Source organism: Harmonia axyridis, chromosome 6, assembly GCF_914767665.1.
Source record: "Harmonia axyridis chromosome 6, icHarAxyr1.1, whole genome shotgun sequence".
In the NCBI taxonomy this organism is placed as follows: domain Eukaryota; kingdom Metazoa; phylum Arthropoda; class Insecta; order Coleoptera; family Coccinellidae; genus Harmonia; species Harmonia axyridis.
The window spans coordinates 12,222,490-12,246,870 of NC_059506.1; positions in this window are offsets into that span (position 1 = coordinate 12,222,490).

Here is a 24,381-nt window from a genome sequence, read left to right on the forward strand (position 1 = left end):
GTTTATTAAACAAAAAAAGAGGAATGCGAACAGTCCCTTATACCAAAGTGGTTTCCTTAGACACGTGTGTCAAGCTTTCGTCCCTAAGCAATACGATTGAAAAGTGTTAGAATGAGAAACGATGAAGGAAATAACAAACAAATGAAATCAACAACAGAAGTAAGTCAGCCGTCCAATTGTGGTTACAGCAGCAATTGACCTTACCACGTGGGAGATTATAGCTACCTGCGTGACATCCGAGTCCAAGAAAATCAACAATGTGGAATGGCTAACTTGAATAACTGTTAATTAAACAAAAAAAAGGAATGCGAGCAGTCCCTCATACCAAAGTGGTTTCCTTAGACACGTGTGTCAAGCTTTCGTCCCTCAGCAATACGATGAAAAGTGTAAGAATGAGAGACGATGAAGGAAATAATAAAACAAATTAAATTAACAACATGAGTCAGCCGTCCAATTCTGGTCACAGCAGCAATTGACCTTACCACGTGGGAGATCATAGCTACCTGCGTGACATCCGAGTCCAAGAAAATCAACAATGTGGAATGGCTTACTTGAACAATTGTTCATTAAACAATAAAAAAGAGAATAGGAACAGTCCCTTATACCAAAGTGGATTCCTCAAAAACGTGTGTCAAGCTTTCGTCCCTCAGCAATACGATGAAAAGTGTAAGAATGAGAAACGATGAAGGAAATAATAAAACAAATGAAATTAACAACATAAGTCAGCCGTCCAATTGTGGTCACAGCAGAAATTGACCTTACCACGTGGGAGATTATAGCTACCTGCGTGACATCCGAGTCCAAGAAAATCAACAATGTGGAATGGCTTACTTGAACAATTGTTCATTAAACAATAAATAAGAGAATAAGAACAGTCCCTTATACCAAAGTGGTTTCCTTAGACACGTGTGTCAAGCTTTCGTCCCTCAGCAATACGACAAAAAGTGTTAGAGTAAGAAACATTGAAGGAAATAACAAACGAATGAAATCAACAACAGAAGTCAACCGTCCAGTTTTGGTTACAGCAGCAATTGACCTTACCACGTGTGAGAAAATCAACAATGTGGAATGGCTTACTTGAACAATTGTTCATTAAACAATAAAAAAGGGAATAAAAACAGTCCCTTATACCAGAATGGTTACCTTAGACACGTGTGTCAAGATTTCGTTCGTCAGCAATACGACAAAAAGTGTTAGAGTAAGAAACATTGAAGGAAATAACAAACAAATGAAATCAACAACAGAAGTCAGCCGTCCAATTGTGGTTACAGCAGCAATTGACCTTACCACGTGGGAGGAAATCAACAATATAGAATGGCTTACTTGAACAATTGTTCATTAAACAATAAAAAAGGGAATAAGAGCAGTCCCTTATACCAAAGTGGTTTCCTTAGACACGTGTGTCAAGCTTTCGTCCCTCTGCAATACGATAAAAAATGTTAGAGTAAGAAACATTGAAGGAAATAACAAACGAATGAAATCAACAACAGAAGTCAACCGTCCAGTTTTGGTTACAGCAGCAATTGACCTTACCACGTGTGAGAAAATCAACAATGTGGAATGGCTTACTTGAACAATTGTTCATTAAACAATAAAAAAGGGAATAAGAGCAGTCCCTTATACCAAAGTGGTTTCCTTAGACACGTGTGTCAAGCTTTCGTCCCTCTGCAATACCATAAAAAATGTTAGAGTAAGAAACATTGAAGGAAATAGCAAACAAATGAAATCAACAACAGAATTCAGCCGTCCAATTGTGGTTACAGCAGCAATTGACCTTACCACGTGGGAGGAAATCAACAATGTGGAATGGCTTACTTGAACAATTTTTCATTGAACAAATAAAAAGGGAATAAGAACAGTCCCTTATACCAAGGTGGTTTCCTTAGACAAGTGTGTCAAGCTTTCGTTCGTCAGCAATACGACAAAAAGTGTTAGAGTAAGAAACATTGAAGAAAATAACGAACAAATGAAATCAACAACAGAAGTCAGCCGTCCAATTGTGGTTACAGCAGCAATTGACCTTACCACGTATGAGATTATAGCTACCTGCGTGACATCCGAGTCCAAGAAAATCAACAATGTGGAATTGCTTACTTGAATAACTGTTTATTAAACAAAAAAAAAAAGAATGCGAACAGTCCCTTATACAAAAGTGGTTTCCTTAGACACGTGTGTCAAGCTTTCGTCCCTCAGCAATACGATGAAAAGTGTTAGAATGAGAAACGATGAAGGAAATAACAAACAAATGAAATCAACAACAGAACTCAGCCGTCCAATTGTGGTTACAGCAGCAATTGACCTTACCACGTATGAGATTATAGCTACCTGCGTGACATCCGAGTCCAAGAAAATCAACAATGTGAAATGACTTACTTGAATAATTGTTCATTAAACGAAAAAAAGGAAATAAGAACAGTCCCTTATACCAAAGTGGTTTTCTTAGACACGTGTGTCAAGCTTTCGTCCCTCTGCAATACGATGAAAAGAGTTAGAATGAGAAACATTGGAGGAAATAAAAAACAAATGAAATCGACAACAGAAGTCAGCCGTCCAATTGTGGTTACAGCAGCAATTGACCTTACCACGTGGGAGATTATAGCTACCTGCGTGACATCCGAGTCCAAGAAAATCAACAATGTGGAATGGCTTACTTGAATAACTGTTTATTAAACGAAAAAAAGGGAATGCGAACAGTCCCTTATACCAAAGTGGTTTCCTTAGACACGTGTGTCAAGCTTTCGTCCCTCAGCAATACGATGAAAAGTGTAAGAATGAGAAACGATGAAGGAAATAACAAACAAATGAAATCAACAACAGAACTCAGCCGTCCAATTGTGGTTACAGCAGCAATTGACCTTACCACGTATGAGATTATAGCTACCTGCGTGACATCCGAGTCCAAGAAAATCAACAATGTGAAATGACTTACTTGAATAATTGTTCATTAAACGAAAAAAAGGAAATAAGAACAGTCCCTTATACCAAAGTGGTTTTCTTAGACACGTGTGTCAAGCTTTCGTCCCTCTGCAATACGATGAAAAGAGTTAGAATGAGAAACATTGGAGGAAATAAAAAACAAATGAAATCGACAACAGAAGTCAGCCGTCCAATTGTGGTTACAGCAGCAATTGACCTTACTACGTGGTAGATTATAGCTACCTGCGTGACATCCGAGTCCAAGAAAATCAACAATGTGGAATGGCTTACTTGAATAACTGTTTATTAAACGAAAAAAAGGGAATGCGAACAGTCCCTTATACCAAAGTGGTTTCCTTAGACACGTGTGTCAAGCTTTCGTCCCTCAGCAATACGATGAAAAGTGTTAGAATGGGAAACGATGAAGGAAATAACCAACAAATGAAATCAACAACAGAAGTCAGCCGTCCAATTGTGGTTACAGCAGCAATTGACCTTACCACGTGGGAGATTATAGCTACCTGCGTGACATCCGAGTCCAAGAAAATCAACAATGTGAAATGACTTACTTGAATAATTGTTCATTAAACGAAAAAAAAGGGAATATGAACAATCCCTTATACCAAAGTGGTTTTCTTAGACACGTGTGTCAAGCTCTCGTCCCTCTGCGATACGATGAAAAGAGTTAGAATAATAAACATTGGAGGAAATAAAAAACAAATGAAATCGACAACAGAAGTCAGCCGTCCAATTGTGGTTACAGCAGCAATTGACCTTACCACGTGGGAGGAAATCAACAATATAGAATGGCTTACTTGAACAATTTTTCATTAAACTAAAAAAAAGGGAATAAGAGCAGTCCCTTATACCAAAGTGGTTTCCTTAGACACGTGTGTCAAGCTTTCGTCCCTCTGCAATACGATAAAAAATGTTAGAGTAAGAAACATTGGAGGAAATAAAAAACAAATGAAATCGACAACAGAAGTCAGCCGTCCAATTGTGGTTACAGCAGCAATTGACCTTACCACGTGGGAGATTATAGCTACCTGCGTGACATCCGAGTCCAAGAAAATCAACAATGTGGAATGGCTCACTTGAATAACTGTTTATCAAACGAAAAAAAGGGAATGCGAACAGTCCCATATACCAAAGTGGTTTCCTTAGACACGTTTGTCAAGCTTTCGTCCCTCTGCAATACGATGAAAAGAGTTAGAATGAGAAACATTGAAGGAAATAAAAAACAAATGAAATCGACAACAGAAGTCAGCCGTCCAATTGTGGTTACAGCAGCAATTGACCTTACCACGTGGGAGATTATAGCTACCTGCGTGACATCCGAGTCCAAGAAAATCAACAATGTGAAATGACTTACTTGAATAATTGTTCATTAAACGAAAAAAAGGAAATAAGAACAGTCCCTTATACCAAAGTGGTTTTCTTAGACACGTGTGTCAAGCTTTCGTCCCTCTGCAATACGATGAAAAGAGTTAGAATGAGAAACATTGGAGGAAATAAAAAACAAATGAAATCGACAACAGAAGTCAGCCGTCCAATTGTGGTTACAGCAGCAATTGACCTTACCACGTGGGAGATTATAGCTACCTGCGTGACATCCGAGTCCAAGAAAATCAACAATGTGTAATGGCTTACTTGAATAACTGTTTATTAAACGAAAAAAAGGGAATGCGAACAGTCCCTTATACCAAAGTGGTTTCCTTAGACACGTGTGTCAAGCTTTCGTCCCTCAGCAATACGATGAAAAGTGTTAGAATGGGAAACGATGAAGGAAATAACAAACAAATGAAATCAACAACAGAAGTCAGCCGTCCAATTGTGGTTACAGCAGCAATTTACCTTACCACGTGGGAGATTATAGCTACCTGCGTGACATTCGAGTCCAAGAAAATCAACAATGTGAAATGACTTACTTGAATAATTGTTCATCAAACGAAAAAAAAGGGAATATGAACAATCCCTTATACCAAAGTGGTTTCCTTAGACACGTGTGTCAAGCTCTCGTCCCTCTGCAATACGATGAAAAGAGATAGAATAAGAAACATTGGAGGAAATAAAAAACAAATGAAATCGACAACAGAAGTCAGCCGTCCAATTGTGGTTACAGCAGCAATTGACCTTACCACGTGGGAGATTATAGCTACCTGCGTGACATCCGAGTCCAAGAAAATCAACAATGTGGAATTGCTTACTTGAATAACTGTTTATTAAACAAAAAAAAAAAGAATGCGAACAGTCCCTTATACAAAAGTGGTTTCCTTAGACACGTGTGTCAAGCTTTCGTCCCTCAGCAATACGATGAAAAGTGTTAGAATGAGAAACGATGAAGGAAATAACAAACAAATGAAGTCAACAACAGAAGTCAGCCGTCCAATTGTGGTTACAGCAGCAATTGACCTTACCACGTGGGAGATTATAGCTAACTGCGTGACATCCGAGTCCAAGAAAATCAACAATGTGGAATGGCTTACTTGAACAATTGTTCATTAAACAATAAAAAAGGGAATAAGAACAGTACCTTATACCAGAATGGTTTCCTTAGACACGTGTGTCAAGCTTTCGTCCGTCAGCAATACGACAAAAAGTGATAGAGTAAGAAACATTGAAGGAAATAACAAACCAATGAAATCAACAACAGAAGTCAGTTGTGCATTTGTGGTCACAGCAGCAATTGACCTTACCACGTGGGAGATTATAGCTACCTGCGTGACATCCGAGTCCAAGAAAATCAACAATGTGGAATGGCTAACTTGAATAACTGTTTATTAAACAAAAAAAAGGGAATGCGAACAGTCCCTTATACCAAAGTGGTTTCCTTAGACACGTGTGTCAAGCTTTCGTCCCTCAGCAATACGATGAAAAGTGTAAGAATGAGAAACGATGAAGGAAATAATAAAACAAATGAAATTAACAACTTAAGTCAGCCGTCCAATTGTGGTCACAGCAGCAATTGACCTTACCACGTGGGAGAATATAGCTACCTGCGTGACATCCGAGTCCAAGAAAATCAACAATGTGGAATGGCTTACATGAATAACTGTTTATTAAACAAAAAAAAGGGAATGCGAACAGTCCCTTATACCAAAGTGGTTTCCTTAGACACGTGTGTCAAGCTTTCGTCCCTCAGCAATACGATGAAAAGTGTAAGAATGAGAGACGATGAAGGAAATAATAAAACAAATCAAATTAACAACATAAGTCAGCCGTCCAATTCTGGTCACAGCAGCAATTGACCTTACCACCTGGGAGATCATAGCTACCTGCGTGACATCCAAGTCCAAGAAAATCAACAATGTGGAATGGCTTACTTGAACAATTGTTCATTAAACAATAAAAAAGAGAATAAGAACAGTCCCTTATACCAAAGTGGATTCCTTAAAAACGTGTGTCAAGCTTTCGTCCCTCAGCAAAACGATGAAAAGTGTAAGAATGAGAAACGATGAAGGAAATAATAAAACAAATGAAATTAACAACATAAGTCAGCCGTCCAATTGTGGTCACAGCAGAAATTGACCTTACCACGTGGGAGATTATAGCTACCTGCGTGACATCCGAGTCCAAGAAAATCAACAATGTGGAATGGCTTACTTGAACAATTGTTCATTAAACAATAAATAAGAGAATAAGAACAGTCCCTTATACCAAAGTGGTTTCCTTAGACACGTGTGTCAAGCTTTCGTCCCTCAGCAATACGATGAAAAGTGTTAGAATGAGAAACGATGAAGGAAATAATAAAACAAATGAAATTAACAACATAAGTCAGCCGTCCAATTGTGGTCACAGCAGCAATTGACCTTACCACGTGGGAGATTATAGCTACCTGCGTGACATCCGAGTCCAAAAAAATCAACAATGTGGAATGGCTTACTTGAATAACTGTTAATTAAACAAAAAAAAGGAATGCGAGCAGTCCCTCATACCAAAGTGGTTTCCTTAGACACGTGTGTCAAGCTTTCGTCCCTCAGCAATACGATGAAAAGTGTAAGAATGAGAGACGATGAAGGAAATAATAAAACAAATTAAATTAACAACATGAGTCAGCCGTCCAATTCTGGTCACAGCAGCAATTGACCTTACCACGTGGGAGATCATAGCTACCTGCGTGACATCCGAGTCCAAGAAAATCAACAATGTGGAATGGCTTACTTGAACAATTGTTCATTAAACAATAAAAAAGAGAATAAGAACAGTCCCTTATACCAAAGTGGATTCCTTAGACACGTGTGTCAAGCTTTCGTCCCTCAGCAATACGACAAAAAGTGTTAGAGTAAGAAACATTGAAGGAAATAACAAACGAATGAAATCAACAACAGTAGTCAACCGTTCAGTTTTGGTTACAGCAGCAATTGACCTTACCACGTGTGAGAAAATCAACAATGTGGAATGGCTTACTTACAATAAAAAAGGGAATAAGAACAGTCCCTTATACCAGAATGGTTACCTTAGACACGTGTGTCAAGATTTCGTTCGTCAGCAATACGACAAAATGTGTAAGAGTAAGAAACATTGAAGGAAATAACAAACAAATGAAATCAACAACAGAAGTCAGCCGTCCATTTTTGGTTACAGCAGCAATTGACCTTACAACGTATGAGATTATAGCTACCTGCGTGACATTCGAGTCCAAGAAAATCAACAATGTGGAATGTCTTACTTGAATAACTGTTCATTAAACAAAAAAAAAGGGAATGCGAACAGTCTCTTACCAAAGTGGTTTTCAGAGGCACGTGTGTCAAGCTTTCGTCCCTGTGCAATACTATGAAAATAGTTAGAATGAGAAACGATGAAGGAAATAATAAAACAAATGAATTCGACAACAGAAGTCAGCCGTCCAATTGTGGTTACAGCAGCAATTGACCTTACCACGTGGGAGGAAATCAACAATGTGGAATGGCTTACTTGAACAATTTTTCATTGAACAAATAAAAAGGGAATAAGAACAGTCCCTTATACCAAGGTGGTTTCCTTAGACAAGTGTGTCAAGCTTTCGTCTCTCTGCAATACGATAAAAAGTGTTAGAGTAAGAAACATTGAAGGAAATAACAAACAAATGAAATCAACAACAGAAGTCAGCCGTCCAATTGTGGTTACAGCTGCAATTGACCTTACCACGTGGGAGATTATAGCAACCTGCGTGACATCCGAGTCCAAGAAAATCAACAATGTGGAATGGCTTACTTGAATAACTGTTTATTAAACAAAAAAAAGGGAATGCGAACAGTCCCTTACACCTAAGTGGTTTCCTTAGACACGTGTGTCAAGCTTTCGTCCCTCTGCAATACGATAAAAAATGTTAGAGTAAGAAACATTGAAGGAAATAGCAAACAAATGAAATCAACAACAGAATTCAGCCGTCCAATTGTGGTTACAGCAGCAATTGACCTTACCACGTGGGAGGAAATCAACAATGTGGAATGGCTTACTTGAACAATTTTTCATTGAACAAATAAAAAGGGAATAAGAACAGTCCCTTATACCAAGGTGGTTTCCTTAGACAAGTGTGTCAAGCTTTCGTTCGTCAGCAATACGACAAAAGTGTTAGAGTAAGAAACATTGAAGAAAATAACGAACAAATGAAATCAACAACAGAAGTCAGCCGTCCAATTGTGGTTACAGCAGCAATTGACCTTACCACGTATGAGATTATAGCTACCTGCGTGACATCCGAGTCCAAGAAAATCAACAATGTGGAATTGCTTACTTGAATAACTGTTTATTGAACAAAAAAAAAAAGAATGCGAACAGTCCCTTATACCAAAGTGGTTTCCTTAGACACGTGTGTCAAGCTTTCGTCCCTCAGCAATACGATGAAAAGTGTTAGAATGAGAAACGATGAAGGAAATAACAAACAAATGAAATCAACAACAGAACTCAGCCGTCCAATTGTGGTTACAGCAGCAATTGACCTTACCACGTATGAGATTATAGCTACCTGCGTGACATCCGAGTCCAAGAAAATCAACAATGTGAAATGACTTACTTGAATAATTGTTCATTAAACGAAAAAAAGGAAATAAGAACAGTCCCTTATACCAAAGTGGTTTTCTTAGACACGTGTGTCAAGCTTTCGTCCCTCTGCAATACGATGAAAAGAGTTAGAATGAGAAACATTGGAGGAAATAAAAAACAAATGAAATCGACAACAGAAGTCAGCCGTCCAATTGTGGTTACAGCAGCAATTGACCTTACTACGTGGTAGATTATAGCTACCTGCGTGATATCCGAGTCCAAGAAAATCAACAATGTGGAATGGCTTACTTGAATAACTGTTTATTAAACGAAAAAAAGGGAATGCGAATAGTCCCTTATACCAAAGTGGTTTCCTTAGACACGTGTGTCAAGCTTTCGTCCCTCAGCAATACGATGAAAAGTGTTAGAATGAGAAACGATGAAGGAAATAACCAACAAATGAAATCAACAACAGAAGTCAGCCGTCCAATTGTGGTTACAGCAGCAATTGACCTTACCACGTGGGAGATCATAGCTACCTGCGTGACATCCGAGTCCAAGAAAATCAACAATGTGAAATGACTTACTTGAATAATTGTTCATTAAACGAAAAAAAAGGGAATATGAACAATCCCTTATACCAAAGTGGTTTTCTTAGACACGTGTGTCAAGCTCTCGTCCCTCTGCAATACGATGAAAAGAGTTAGAATAAGAAACATTGGAGGAAAAGAAAAACAAATGAAATCGACAACAGAAGTCAGCCGTCCAATTGTGGTTACAGCAGCAATTGACCTTACCACGTGGGAGATTATAGCTACCTGCGTGACATCCGAGTCCAAGAAAATCAACAATGTGGAATGGCTTACTTGAACAATTGTTCATTAAACAATAAAAAAGAGAATAAGAACAGTCCCTTATACCAAAGTGGTTTCCTTAGACACGTGTGTCAAGCTTTCGTCCCTCAGCAATACGATGAAAAGTGTAAGAATGAGAAACGATGAAGGAAATAATAAAACAAATGAAATTAACAACATAAGTCAGCCGTCCAATTGTGGTCACAGCAGCAATTGACCTTACCACGTGGGAGATTATAGCTACCTGCGTGACATCCGAGTCCAAGAAAATCAACAATGTGGAATGGCTTACTTGAATAACTGTTAATTAAACAAAAAAAAGAAATGCGAACAGTCCCTTATACCAAAGTGGTTTCCTTAGACACGTGTGTCAAGCTTTCGTCCCTCTGCAATACGATAAAAAATGTTAGAGTAAGAAACATTGAAGGAAATAACAAACAAATGAAATCAACAACAGAATTCAGCCCTCCATTCGTGGTTACAGCAGCAATTGACCTTATCACGTGGGAGATTATAGCTACCTGCGTGACATCCGAGTCCAAGAAAATCAACAATGTGGAATGGCTTACTTGAATAACTGTTTATTAAACGAAAAAAAGGGAATGCGAACAGTCCCTTATACCAAAGTGGTTTCCTTAGACACGTGTGTCAAGTTTTCGTCCCTCAGCAATACGATGAAAAGTGTTAGAATGAGAAACGATGAAGGAAATAACAAACAAATGAAATCAACAACAGAAGTCAGCCGTCCAATTGTGGTTACAGCAGCAATTGACCTTACCACGTGGGAGATTATAGCTACCTGCGTGACATCCGAGTCCAAGAAAATCAACAATGTGAAATGACTTACTTGAATAATTTTTTATTGAACGAAAAAAAGGGAATAAGAACAGTCCCTTATACCCATGTGGTTTTCTTAGACACGTGTGTCAAGCTTTCGTCCCTCTGCAATACGATGAAAAGAGTTAGAATGAGAAACATTGGAGGAAATAAAAAACAAATGAAATCGACAACAGAAGTCAGCCGTCCAATTGTGGTTACAGCAGCAATTGACCTTACCACGTGGGAGATTATAGCTACCTGCGTGACATCCGAGTCCAAGAAAATCAACAATGTGGAATGGCTTACTTGAATAACTGTTTATTAAACGAAAAAAAGGGAATGCGAAAAGTCCCTTTTACCAAAGTGGTTTCCTTAGACACGTGTGTCAAGCTTTCGTCCCTCAGCAATCCGATGAAAAGTGTTAGAATGAGAAACGATGAAGGAAATAACAAACAAATGAAATCAACAACAGAAGTCAGCCGTCCAATTGTGGTTACAGCAGCAATTGACCTTACCACGTGGGAGATTATAGCTACCTGCGTGACATCCGAGTCCAAGAAAATCAACAATGTGAAATGACTTACTTGAATAATTGTTCATTAAACGAAAAAAAAGGGAATATGAACAATCCCTCATACCAAAGTGGTTTTCTTAGACACGTGTGTCAAGCTCTCGTCCCTCTGCGATACGATGAAAAGAGTTAGAATAATAAACATTGGAGGAAATAAAAAACAAATGAAATCGACAACAGAAGTCAGCCGTCCAATTTTGGTTACAGCAGCAATTGACCTTACCACGTGGGAGGAAATCAACAATATAGAATGGCTTACTTGAACAATTTTTCATTAAAAAAAAAAAAAGGGAATAAGAGCAGTCCCTTATACCAAAGTGGTTTCCTTAGACACGTGTGTCAAGCTTTCGTCCCTCTGCAATACGATGAAAAATGTTAGAGTAAGAAACATTGGAGGAAATAAAAAACAAATGAAATCGACAACAGAAGTCAGCCGTCCAATTGTGGTTACAGCAGCAATTGACCTTACCACGTGGGAGATTATAGCTACCTGCGTGACATCCGAGTCCAAGAAAATCAACAATGTGGAATGGCTTACTTGAATAACTGTTTATTAAACGAAAAAAAGGGAATGCGAACAGTCCCATATACCAAAGTGGTTTCCTTAGACACGTTTGTCAAGCTTTCGTCCCTCTGCAATACGATGAAAAGAGTTAGAATGAGAAACATTGAAGGAAATAAAAAACAAATGAAATCGACAACAGAAGTCAGCCGTCCAATTGTGGTTACAGCAGCAATTGACCTTACCACGTGGGAGATTATAGCTACCTGCGTGACATCCGAGTCCAAGAAAATCAACAATGTGAAATGACTTACTTGAATAATTGTTTATTAAACGAAAAAAAGGGAATGCGAACAGTCCCTTATACCAAAGTGGTTTCCTTAGACACGTGTGTCAAGCTTTCGTCCCTCAGCAATACGATGAAAAGTGTTAGAATGAGAAACGATGAAGGAAATAACAAACAAATGAAATCAACAACAGAAGTCAGCCGTCCAATTGTGGTTACAGCAGCAATTTACCTTACCACGTGGGAGATTATAGCTACCTGCGTGACATTCGAGTCCAAGAAAATCAACAATGTGAAATGACTTACTTGAATAATTGTTCATCAAACGAAAAAAAGGAAATAAGAACAGTCCCTTATACCAAAGTGGTTTTCTTAGACACGTGTGTCAAGCTTTCGTCCCTCTGCAATACGATGAAAAGAGTTAGAATGAGAAACATTGGAGGAAATAAAAAACAAATGAAATCGACAACAGAAGTCAGCCGTCCAATTGTGGTTACAGCAGCAATTGACCTTACCACGTGGGAGATTATAGCTACCTGCGTGACATCCGAGTCCAAGAAAATCAACAATGTGTAATGGCTTACTTGAATAACTGTTTATTAAACGAAAAAAAGGGAATGCGAACAGTCCCTTATACCAAAGTGGTTTCCTTAGACACGTGTGTCAAGCTTTCGTCCCTCAGCAATACGATGAAAAGTGTTAGAATGAGAAACGATGAAGGAAATAACAAACAAATGAAATCAACAACAGAAGTCAGCCGTCCAATTGTGGTTACAGCAGCAATTTACCTTACCACGTGGGAGATTATAGCTACCTGCGTGACATTCGAGTCCAAGAAAATCAACAATGTGAAATGACTTACTTGAATAATTGTTCATCAAACGAAAAAAAAGGGAATATGAACAATCCCTTATACCAAAGTGGTTTCCTTAGACACGTGTGTCAAGCTCTCGTCCCTCTGCAATACGATGAAAAGAGATAGAATAAGAAACATTGGAGGAAATAAAAAACAAATGAAATCGACAACAGAAGTCAGCCGTCCAATTGTGGTTACAGCAGCAATTGACCTTACCACGTGGGAGATTATAGCTACCTGCGTGACATCCGAGTCCAAGAAAATCAACAATGTGAAATGACTTACTTGAATAATTGTTCATTAAACGAAAAAAAGGAAATAAGAACAGTCCCTTATACCAAAGTGGTTTTCTTAGACACGTGTGTCAAGCTTTCGTCCCTCTGCAATACGATGAAAAGAGTTAGAATGAGAAACATTGGAGGAAATAAAAAACAAATGAAATCGACAACAGAAGTCAGCCGTCCAATTGTGGTTACAGCAGCAATTGACCTTACCACGTGGGAGATTATAGCTACCTGCGTGACATCCGAGTCCAAGAAAATCAACAATGTGTAATGGCTTACTTGAATAACTGTTTATTAAACGAAAAAAAGGGAATGCGAACAGTCCCTTATACCAAAGTGGTTTCCTTAGACACGTGTGTCAAGCTTTCGTCCCTCAGCAATACGATGAAAAGTGTTAGAATGAGAAACGATGAAGGAAATAACAAACAAATGAAATCAACAACAGAAGTCAGCCGTCCAATTGTGGTTACAGCAGCAATTTACCTTACCACGTGGGAGATTATAGCTACCTGCGTGACATTCGAGTCCAAGAAAATCAACAATGTGAAATGACTTACTTGAATAATTGTTCATCAAACGAAAAAAAAGGGAATATGAACAATCCCTTATACCAAAGTGGTTTCCTTAGACACGTGTGTCAAGCTCTCGTCCCTCTGCAATACGATGAAAAGAGATAGAATAAGAAACATTGGAGGAAATAAAAAACAAATGAAATCGACAACAGAAGTCAGCCGTCCAATTGTGGTTACAGCAGCAATTGACCTTACCACGTGGGAGATTATAGCTACCTGCGTGACATCCGAGTCCAAGAAAATCAACAATGTGGAATTGCTTACTTGAATAACTGTTTATTAAACAAAAAAAAAAGAATGCGAACAGTCCCTTATACAAAAGTGGTTTCCTTAGACACGTGTGTCAAGCTTTCGTCCCTCAGCAATACGATGAAAAGTGTTAGAATGAGAAACGATGAAGGAAATAACAAACAAATGAAGTCAACAACAGAAGTCAGCCGTCCAATTGTGGTTACAGCAGCAATTGACCTTACCACGTGGGAGATTATAGCTACCTGCGTGACATCCGAGTCCAAGAAAATCAACAATGTGGAATGGCTTACTTGAACAATTTTTCATTAAACAATAAAAAAGGGAATAAGAACAGTACCTTATACCAGAATGGTTTCCTTAGACACGTGTGTCAAGCTTTCGTCCGTCAGCAATACGACAAAAAGTGATAGAGTAAGAAACATTGAAGGAAATAACAAACCAATGAAATCAACAACAGAAGTCAGTTGTGCATTTGTGGTCACAGCAGCAATTGACCTTACCACGTGAGAGATTATAGCTACCTGCGTGACATCCAAGTCCAAGAAAATCAACAATGTGGAATGGATTACTTGAATAACTGTTTATTAAACAAAAAAAGAGGAATGCGAACAGTCCCTTATACCAAAGTGGTTTCCTTAGACACGTGTGTCAAGCTTTCGTCCCTCAGCAATACGATTGAAAAGTGTTAGAATGAGAAACGATGAAGGAAATAACAAACAAATGAAATCAACAACAGAAGTGAGTCAGCCGTCCAATTGTGGTTACAGCAGCAATTGACCTTACCACGTGGGAGATTATAGCTACCTGCGTGACATCCGAGTCCAAGAAAATCAACAATGTGGAATGGCTAACTTGAATAACTGTTTATTAAACAAAAAAAAGGGAATGCGAACAGTCCCTTATACCAAAGTGGTTTCCTTAGACACGTGTGTCAAGCTTTCGTCCCTCAGCAATACGATGAAAAGTGTAAGAATGAGAAACGATGAAGGAAATAATAAAACAAATGAAATTAACAACTTAAGTCAGCCGTCCAATTCTGGTCACAGCAGCAATTGACCTTACCACGTGGGAGATCATAGCTACCTGCGTGACATCCAAGTCCAAGAAAATCAACAATGTGGAATGGCTTACTTGAACAATTGTTCATTAAACAATAAAAAAGAGAATAAGAACAGTCCCTTATACCAAAGTGGATTCCTTAAAAACGTGTGTCAAGCTTTCGTCCCTCAGCAATACGATGAAATGTGTAAGAATGAGAAACGATGAAGGAAATAATAAAACAAATGAAATTAACAACATAAGTCAGCCGTCCAATTGTGGTCACAGCAGAAATTGACCTTACCACGTGGGAGATTATAGCTACCTGCGTGACATCCGAGTCCAAGAAAATCAACAATGTGGAATGGCTTACTCGAACAATTGTTCATTAAACAATAAATAAGAGAATAAGAACAGTCCCTTATACCAAAGTGGTTTCCTTAGACACGTGTGTCAAGCTTTCGTCCCTCAGCAATACGATGAAAAGTGTAAGAATGAGAAACGATGAAGGAAATAATAAAACAAATGAAATTAACAACATAAGTCAGCCGTCCAATTGTGGTCACAGCAGCAATTGACCTTACCACGTGTGAGAAAATCAACAATGTGGAATGGCTTACTTGAACAATTGTTCAATGAACAATAAAAAAGGGAATAAGAACAGTCCCTTATACCAGAATGGTTACCTTAGACACGTGTGTCAAGATTTCGTTCGTCAGCAATACGACAAAATGTGTAAGAGTAAGAAACATTGAAGGAAATAACAAACAAATGAAATCAACAACAGAAGTCAGCCGTCCATTTGTGGTTACAGCAGCAATTGACCTTACAACGTATGAGATTATAGCTACCTGCGTGACATTCGAGTCCAAGAAAATCAACAATGTGGAATGTCTTACTTGAATAACTGTTCATTAAACAAAAAAAAAGGGAATGCGAACAGTCTCTTATACCAAAGTGGTTTTCATAGGCACGTGTGTCAAGCTTTCGTCCCTGTGCAATACGATGAAAATAGTTAGAATGAGAAACGATGAAGGAAATAATAAAACAAATGAATTCGACAACAGAAGTCAGCCGTCCAATTGTGGTTACAGCAGCAATTGACCTTACCACGTGGGAGGAAATCAACAATGTGGAATGGCTTACTTGAACAATTTTTCATTGAACAAATAAAAAGGGAATAAGAACAGTCCCTTATACCAAGGTGGTTTCCTTAGACAAGTGTGTCAAGCTTTCGTCTCTCTGCAATACGATAAAAAGTGTTAGAGTAAGAAACATTGAAGGAAATAACAAACAAATGAAATCAACAACAGAAGTCAGCCGTCCAATTGTGGTTACAGCTGCAATTGACCTTACCACGTGGGAGATTATAGCTACCTGCGTGACATCCGAGTCCAAGAAAATCAACAATGTGGAATGGCTTACTTGAATAACTGTTAATTAAACAAAAAAAAGGAATGCGAGCAGTCCCTCATACCAAAGTGATTTCCTTAGACACGTGTGTCAAGCTTTCGTCCCTCAGCAATACGATGAAAAGCGTGAGAATGAAAGACGATGAAGGAAATAATAAAACAAATTAAATTAACAACATGAATCAGCCGTCCAATTCTGGTCACAGCAGCAATTGACCTTACCACGTGGGAGATCATAGCTACCTGCGTGACATCCGAGTCCAAGAAAATCAACAATGTGGAATGGCTTACTTGAACATCTGTTCATTAAACAATAAAAAAGAGAATAAGAACAGTCCCTTATACCAAAGTGGATTCCTTAGACACGTGTGTCAAGCTTTCGTCCCTCAGCAATACGACAAAAAGTGTTAGAGTAAGAAACATTGAAGGAAATAACAAACGAATGAAATCAACAACAGTAGTCAACCGTCCAGTTTTGGTTACAGCAGCAATTGACCTTACCACGTGTGAGAAAATCAACAATGTGGAATGGCTTACTTGAACAATTGTTCAATGAACAATAAAAAAGGGAATAAGAACAGTCCCTTATACCAGAATGGTTACCTTAGACACGTGTGTCAAGATTTCGTTCGTCAGCAATACGACAAAATGTGTAAGAGTAAGAAACATTGAAGGAAATAACAAACAAATGAAATCAACAACAGAAGTCAGCCGTCCATTTGTGGTTACAGCAGCAATTGACCTTACAACGTATGAGATTATAGCTACCTGCGTGACATTCGAGTCCAAGAAAATCAACAATGTGGAATGTCTTACTTGAATAACTGTTCATTAAACAAAAAAAAAGGGAATGCGAACAGTCTCTTATACCAAAGTGGTTTTCATAGGCACGTGTGTCAAGCTTTCGTCCCTGTGCAATACGATGAAAATAGTTAGAATGAGAAACGATGAAGGAAATAATAAAACAAATGAATTCGACAACAGAAGTCAGCCGTCCAATTGTGGTTACAGCAGCAATTGACCTTACCACGTGGGAGGAAATCAACAATGTGGAATGGCTTACTTGAACAATTTTTCATTGAACAAATAAAAAGGGAATAAGAACAGTCCCTTATACCAAGGTGGTTTCCTTAGACAAGTGTGTCAAGCTTTCGTCTCTCTGCAATACGATAAAAAGTGTTAGAGTAAGAAACATTGAAGGAAATAACAAACAAATGAAATCAACAACAGAAGTCAGCCGTCCAATTGTGGTTACAGCTGCAATTGACCTTACCACGTGGGAGATTATAGCAACCTGCGTGACATCCGAGTCCAAGAAAATCAACAATGTGGAATGGCTTACTTGAATAACTGTTTATTAAACGAAAAAAAGGAAATAAGAACAGTCCCTTATACAAAAGTGGTTTCCTTAGACACGTGTGTCAAGCTTTCGTCCCTCAGCAATACGATGAAAAGTGTTAGAATGAGAAACGATGAAGGAAATAACAAACAAATGAAATCAGCAACAGAAGTCAGCCGTCCAATTGTGGTTACAGTAGCAATTGACCTTACCACGTGGGAGATTATAGCTACCTGCGTGACATCCGAGTCCAAGAAAATCAACAATGTGAAATGACTTACTTGAATAATTGTTCATTAAACGAAAAAAAGGAAATAAGAACAGTCCCTTATACCAAAGTGGTTTTCTTAGACACGTGTGTCAAGCTTTCGTCCCTCTGCAATACGATGCAAAGAGTTAGAATGAGAAACATTGGAGGAAATAAAAAACAAATGAAATCGACAACAGAAGTCAGCCGTCCAATTGTGGTTACAGCAGCAATTGACCTTACCACGTGGGAGATTATAGCTACCTGCGTGACATCCGAGTCCAAGAAAATCAACAATGTGTAATGGCTTACTTGAATAACTGTTTATTAAACGAAAAAAAGGGAATGCGAACAGTCCCTTATACCAAAGTGGTTTCCTTAGACACGTGTGTCAAGCTTTCGTCCCTCAGCAATACGATGAAAAGTGTTAGAATGAGAAACGATGAAGGAAATAACAAACAAATGAAATCAACAACAGAAGTCAGCCGTCCAATTGTGGTTACAGCAGCAATTTACCTTACCACGTGGGAGATTATAGCTACCTGCGTGACATTCGAGTCCAAGAAAATCAACAATGTGAAATGACTTACTTGAATAATTGTTCATCAAACGAAAAAAAAGGGAATATGAACAATCCCTTATACCAAAGTGGTTTCCTTAGACACGTGTGTCAAGCTCTCGTCCCTCTGCAATACGATGAAAAGAGATAGAATAAGAAACATTGGAGGAAATAAAAAACAAATGAAATCGACAACAGAAGTCAGCCGTCCAATTGTGGTTACAGCAGCAATTGATCTTACCACGTGGGAGATTATAGCTACCTGCGTGACATCCGAGTCCAAGAAAATCAACAATGTGGAATTGCTTACTTGAATAACTGTTTATTAAACAAAAAAAAAAGAATGCGAACAGTCCCTTATACAAAAGTGGTTTCCTTAGACACGTGTGTCAAGCTTTCGTCCCTCAGCAATACGATGAAAAGTGTTAGAATGAGAAACGATGAAGGAAATAACAAACAAATGAAGTCAACAACAGAAGTCAGCCGTCCAATTGTGGTTACAGCAGCAATTGACCTTACCACGTGGGAGATTATAGCTACCTGCGTGACATCCGAGTCCAAGAAAATCAACAATGTGGAATGGCTTACTTGAACAATTTTTCATTAAACAATAAAAAAGGGAATAAGAACAGTACCTTATACCAGAATGGTTTCCTTAGACACGTGTGTCAAGCTTTCGTCCGTCAGCAATACGACAAAAAGTGATAGAGTAAGAAACATTGAAGGAAATAACAAACCAATGAAATCAACAACAGAAGTCAGTTGTGCATTTGTGGTCACAGCAGCAATTGACCTTACCACGTGAGAGATTATAGCTACCTGCGTGACATCCAAGTCCAAGAAAATCAACAATGTGGAATGGATTACTTGAATAACTGTTTATTAAACAAAAAAAGAGGAATGCGAACAGTCCCTTATACCAAAGTGGTTTCCTTAGACACGTGTGTCAAGCTTTCGTCCCTCAGCAATACGATTGAAAAGTGTTAGAATGAGAAACGATGAAGGAAATAACAAACAAATGAAATCAACAACAGAAGTGAGTCAGCCGTCCAATTGTGGTTACAGCAGCAATTGACCTTACCACGTGGGAGATTATAGCTACCTGCGTGACATCCGAGTCCAAGAAAATCAACAATGTGGAATGGCTAACTTGAATAACTGTTTATTAAACAAAAAAAAGGGAATGCGAACAGTCCCTTATACCAAAGTGGTTTCCTTAGACACGTGTGTCAAGCTTTCGTCCCTCAGCAATACGATGAAAAGTGTAAGAATGAGAAACGATGAAGGAAATAATAAAACAAATGAAATTAACAACTTAAGTCAGCCGTCCAATTCTGGTCACAGCAGCAATTGACCTTACCACGTGGGAGATCATAGCTACCTGCGTGACATCCAAGTCCAAGAAAATCAACAATGTGGAATGGCTTACTTGAACAATTGTTCATTAAACAATAAAAAAGAGAATAAGAACAGTCCCTTATACCAAAGTGGATTCCTTAAAAACGTGTGTCAAGCTTTCGTCCCTCAGCAATACGATGAAATGTGTAAGAATGAGAAACGATGAAGGAAATAATAAAACAAATGAAATTAACAACATAAGTCAGCCGTCCAATTGTGGTCACAGCAGAAATTGACCTTACCACGTGGGAGATTATAGCTACCTGCGTGACATCCGAGTCCAAGAAAATCAACAATGTGGAATGGCTTACTCGAACAATTGTTCATTAAACAATAAATAAGAGAATAAGAACAGTCCCTTATACCAAAGTGGTTTCCTTAGACACGTGTGTCAAGCTTTCGTCCCTCAGCAATACGATGAAAAGTGTAAGAATGAGAAACGATGAAGGAAATAATAAAACAAATGAAATTAACAACATAAGTCAGCCGTCCAATTGTGGTCACAGCAGCAATTGACCTTACCACGTGTGAGAAAATCAACAATGTGGAATGGCTTACTTGAACAATTGTTCAATGAACAATAAAAAAGGGAATAAGAACAGTCCCTTATACCAGAATGGTTACCTTAGACACGTGTGTCAAGATTTCGTTCGTCAGCAATACGACAAAATGTGTAAGAGTAAGAAACATTGAAGGAAATAACAAACAAATGAAATCAACAACAGAAGTCAGCCGTCCATTTGTGGTTACAGCAGCAATTGACCTTACAACGTATGAGATTATAGCTACCTGCGTGACATTCGAGTCCAAGAAAATCAACAATGTGGAATGTCTTACTTGAATAACTGTTCATTAAACAAAAAAAAAGGGAATGCGAACAGTCTCTTATACCAAAGTGGTTTTCATAGGCACGTGTGTCAAGCTTTCGTCCCTGTGCAATACGATGAAAATAGTTAGAATGAGAAACGATGAAGGAAATAATAAAACAAATGAATTCGACAACAGAAGTCAGCCGTCCAATTGTGGTTACAGCAGCAATTGACCTTACCACGTGGGAGGAAATCAACAATGTGGAATGGCTTACTTGAACAATTTTTCATTGAACAAATAAAAAGGGAATAAGAACAGTCCCTTATACCAAGGTGGTTTCCTTAGACAAGTGTGTCAAGCTTTCGTCTCTCTGCAATACGATAAAAAGTGTTAGAGTAAGAAACATTGAAGGAAATAACAAACAAATGAAATCAACAACAGAAGTCAGCCGTCCAATTGTGGTTACAGCTGCAATTGACCTTACCACGTGGGAGATTATAGCTACCTGCGTGACATCCGAGTCCAAGAAAATCAACAATGTGGAATGGCTTACTTGAATAACTGTTAATTAAACAAAAAAAAGGAATGCGAGCAGTCCCTCATACCAAAGTGATTTCCTTAGACACGTGTGTCAAGCTTTCGTCCCTCAGCAATACGATGAAAAGCGTGAGAATGAAAGACGATGAAGGAAATAATAAAACAAATTAAATTAACAACATGAATCAGCCGTCCAATTCTGGTCACAGCAGCAATTGACCTTACCACGTGGGAGATCATAGCTACCTGCGTGACATCCGAGTCCAAGAAAATCAACAATGTGGAATGGCTTACTTGAACATCTGTTCATTAAACAATAAAAAAGAGAATAAGAACAGTCCCTTATACCAAAGTGGATTCCTTAGACACGTGTGTCAAGCTTTCGTCCCTCAGCAATACGACAAAAAGTGTTAGAGTAAGAAACATTGAAGGAAATAACAAACGAATGAAATCAACAACAGTAGTCAACCGTCCAGTTTTGGTTACAGCAGCAATTGACCTTACCACGTGTGAGAAAATCAACAATGTGGAATGGCTTACTTGAACAATTGTTCAATGAACAGTAAAAAAGGGAATAAGAACAGTCCCTTATACCAGAATGGTTACCTTAGACACGTGTGTCAAGATTTCGTTCGTCAGCAATACGACAAAATGTGTAAGAGTAAGAAACATTGAAGGAAATAACAAACAAATGAAATCAACAACAGAAGTCAGCCGTCCATTTGTGGTTACAGCAGCAATTGACCTTACAACGTATGAGATTATAGCTACCTGCGTGACATTCGAGTCCAAGAAAATCAACAATGTGGAATGTCTTACTTGAATAACTGTTCATTAAACAAAAAAAAAGGGAATGCGAACAGTCTCTTATACCAAAGTGGTTTTCATAGGCACGTGTGTCAAGCTTTCGTCCCTGTGCAATACGATGAAAATAGTTAAAATGAGAAACGATGAAGGAAATAATAAAACAAATGAATTCGACAACAGAAGTCAGCCGTCCAATTGTGGTTACAGCAGCAATTGACCTTACCACGTGGGAGGAAATCAACAATGTGGAATGGCTTACTTGAACAATTTTTCATTGAACAAATAAAAAGGGAATAAGAACAGTCCCTTATACCAAGGTGGTTTCCTTAGACAAGTGTGTCAAGCTTTCGTCTCTCTGCAATACGATAAAAAGTGTTAGAGTAAGAAACATTGAAGGAAATAACAAACAAATGAAATCAACAACAGAAGTCAGCCGTCCAATTGTGGTTACAGCTGCAATTGACCTTACCACGTGGGAGATTATAGCAACCTGCGTGACATCCGAGTCCAAGAAAATCAACAATGTGGAATGGCTTACTTGAGTAACTGTTTATTAAACAAAAAAAGGGAATGCGAACAGTCCCTTATACCTAAGTGGTTTCCTTAGACACGTGTGTCAAGCTCTCGTCCCTCTGCAATACGATGAAAAGTGTTAGAATGAGAAACGATGAAGGAAATAACCAACAAATGAAATCAACAACAGAAGTCAGCCGTCCAATTGTGGTTACAGCCGCAATTGACCTTACCACGTGGGAGATCATAGCTACCTGCGTGACATCCGAGTCCAAGAAAATCAACAATGTGGAATGGCTTACTTGAATAACTGTTAATTAAACAAAAAAAAAAGAATGCGAGCAGTCCCTCATACCAAAGTGGTTTCCTTAGACACGTGTGTCAAGCTTTCGTCCCTCAGCAATACGATGAAAAGTGTAAGAATGAGAGACGATGAAGGAAATAATAAAACAAATTAAATTAACAACATGAGTCAGCCGTCCAATTCTGGTCACAGCAGCAATTGACCTTACCACGTGAGAGATCATAGCTACCTGCGTGACATCCGAGTCCAAGAAAATCAACAATGTGGAATGGCCTACTTGAACAATTGTTCATTAAACAATAAAAAAGAGAATAAGAACAGTCCCTTATACCAAAGTGGATTCCTTAGACACGTGTGTCAAACTTTCGTCCCTCAGCAATACGACAAAAAGTGTTAGAGTAAGAAACATTGAAGGAAATAACAAACGAATGAAATCAACAACAGAAGTCAGTCGTGCATTTGTGGTCACAGCAGCAATTGACCTTACGACGTGAGAGATTATAGCTACCTGCGTGACATCCAAGTCCAAGAAAATCAACAATGTGGAATGGATTACTTGAATAACTGTTTATTAAACAAAAAAAGAGGAATGCGAACAGTCCCTTATACCAAAGTGGTTTCCTTAGACACGTGTGTCAAGCTTTCGTCCCTCAGCAATACGATTGAAAAGTGTTAGAATGAGAAACGATGAAGGAAATAACAAACAAATGAAATCAACAACAGAAGTCAGCCGTCCAATTGTGGTTACAGCAGCAATTGACCTTACCACGTGGGAGATTATAGCTACCTGCGTGACATCCGAGTCCAAGAAAATCAACAATGTGGAATGGCTTACTTGAATAACTGTTTATTAAACAAAAAAAAAAAAGAATGCGAACAGTCCCTTATACAAAAGTGGTTTCCTTAGACACGTGTGTCAAGCTTTCGTCCCTCAGCAATACGATTAAAAGTGTTAGAATGAGAAACGATGAAGGAAATAACAAACGAATGAAATCAACAACAGAATTCAGTCGTGCATTTGTGGTCACAGCAGCAATTGACCTTACCACGTGAGAGATTATAGCTACCTGCGTGACATCCAAGTCCAAGAAAATCAACAATGTGGAATGGATTACTTGAATAACTGTTTATTAAACAAAAAAAGAGGAATGCGAACAGTCCCTTATACCAAAGTGGTTTCCTTAGACACGTGTGTCAAGCTTTCGTCCCTCAGCAATACGATTGAAAAGTGTTAGAATGAGAAACGATGAAGGAAATAACAAACAAATGAAATCAACAACAGAAGTCAGCCGTCCAATTGTGGTCACAGCAGCAATTGACCTTACCACGTGGGAGATTATAGCTACCTGCGTGACATCCGAGTCCAAGAATATCAACAATGTGAAATGACTTACTTGAATAATTGTTCATTAAACGAAAAAAAAGGGAAATAAGAACAGTCCCTTATACAAAAGTGGTTTCCTTAGACACGTGTGTCAAGCTTTCGTCCCTCAGCAATACGATGAAAAGTGTTAGAATGAGAAACGATGAAGGAAATAACA